This window comes from Neomonachus schauinslandi, unplaced genomic scaffold (assembly GCF_002201575.2).
Source record: "Neomonachus schauinslandi unplaced genomic scaffold, ASM220157v2 HiC_scaffold_194, whole genome shotgun sequence".
Classification (NCBI taxonomy): Eukaryota; Metazoa; Chordata; class Mammalia; order Carnivora; family Phocidae; genus Neomonachus; species Neomonachus schauinslandi.
Window position 1 is genome coordinate 23,600 of NW_025408895.1, and position 2,265 is coordinate 25,864.

Sequence of the window (2,265 nt, forward strand, 5' to 3'; positions counted from 1 at the left end):
TGGCTATTGTGGACATTGCTGCTATAAACATTGGGGTGCACGTACCCTTTCTGATCCCAATTTTTGTATCTTTGGGGTAAATACCTAGTAGTGCAATTGCTGGATCATATGGTAGCTCTATTTTCAACTTTTTGAGGAACCTCCATACTGTTTTCTAGAGTGGCTGCACCAGCTTGCATTCCCACCAACAGTGTAGGAGGGTTCCCCTTTCTCCGCATCCCCGCCAACATCTGTCGTTTCCTGACTTGTTAATTTTAGTCATTCTGACTGGTGTGAGGTGGTATCTCATTGAGGTTTTGATTTGGATTTCCCTGATGCTGAGCGATATTGAGGACTTTTTCATGTGTCTGTTGGCCATTTGGATGTCTTCTTTGGAAAAATGTCTGTTCATGTCTTCTGCCCATTTCTTGATTGGATTCTTTGTTCTTTGGGTGTTGAGTTTGAGAAGTTCTTTATAGATTTTGGATACTAGCCCTTTATCTGATATGTCATTTGAAAATATCTTCTCCCATTCTGTTGGTTGTCTTTCGGTTTTGTTGACTGTTTCTTTTGCTTTGCAAAAGCTTTTTATCTTGATGAAGTCCCAATAGTTCATTTTTGCCCTTGCTTCCCTTGCCTTTGGTGATGTTTCTAGGAAGAAGTTGGTGCGGCTGAGGTCGAAGAGGTTGCTGCCTGTGTTCTCCTTGAGGATTTTGATGGACTCCTGTCTCACATTGAGGTCTTTCAATCATTTGGAGTCTATTTTTGTGTGTGGTGTAAGGAAATGGTCCAGTTGCATTCTTCTGCATGTGGCTATCCAGTTTTCCCAACACCATTTGTTGAAGAGACTGTCCTTTTTCCATTGGACATTCTTTACTGCTTTGTCAAAGATAAGTTGACCATAGAGTTGAGGGTCCATTTCTGGGCTCTCTGTTCTGTTCCATTGATCTATGTGTCTGTTTTTGTGCCAGTACCATACTGTCTTGATGATGACAGCTTTGTAATAGAGCTGGAAGTCCGGAGTTGTGAAACCACTAGCTTTGCTTCTCTTTTTCAACATTCCTCTGGCTATTCAGGGTCTTTTCTGGTTCCATACAAATTTTAGGATTATTTGTTCCATTTCTTTGAAAAAAGTGGATGGTAGTTTGATGGGGATGGCATTGAATGTGTAGATTGCTCTAGGTAGCATTGACATCTTCACAATATTTGTTCTTCCAATCCATGAGCATGGAACGTTTTTCCATTTCTTTGTGTCTTCCTCAATTTCTTTCATGAGTATTTTATAGTTTTCTGAGTACAGATCCTTTGCCTCTTTGGTTAGATTTATTCCTAGTTATCTTATGGTTTTGGGTGCAATTGTAAATGGGATTGACTCCTTAATTTCTCTTTCTTCTGTCTTGCTGTTGGTGTATAGGAATGCCACTGACCTCTGTGCATTGATTTTATATCCTGCCACTTGACTGAATTCCTGTATGAGATCTAGCAGTTTTGGGGTGGAGTCTTTGGGGTTTTCCACATAAAGTATCCTATCATCTGCAAAGAGTGAGAGTTTGACTTCTCCTTTGCTGATTTGGATGCCTTTGATTTCTTTTTGTTGTCTGATTGATGTGGCTAGGACTTCTAATACTACGTTGAATAGCAGTGGTGATAGTGGACATCCCTGCCACGTTCCTGACCTTAGGGGGAAAGCTCTCAGTTTTTGCCCATTGAGAATGATATTCGCTGTAGGTTTTTCATAGATGGCTTTTATGATATTGAGGTATGTACCCTCAATGCCTCTACTCTGAAAAGTTTTGATCAAGAAAGGATGCTGTACTTTGTCAAATGCTTTTTCTGCATCTATTGAGAGGATCATATGACTCTTGTTCTTTCTTTTGTTAATGTATTGTATCACGTTGATTGATTTGCGGATGTTGAACCAACCTTGCAGCCCAGGGATAAATCCCACTTGGTCGTGGTGAATGATCCTTTTAATGTACTGTTGGATCCTACTGGCTAGTATTTTGGTGAGAAGTTTTGCATCCATGTTCATCAGGGATATTGGTCTGTAATTCACCTTTTTGATGGGGTCTTTGTCTGGTTTTGGGATCAAGGTAATGCTGGCCTCATAAAACGAGTTTGGAAGTTTTCCTTCCATTTCTATTTTTTGGAACAGTTTCAGAAGAATAGGTATTAATTCTTCTGGAAATGTTTGGTAGAATTCCCCTGGGAAGCCATCTGTCCCTGGGCTTTTGTTTGTTGGAAGATTTTTGATGACTGCTTCAATTTCCTTAGTGGTTATAGGTC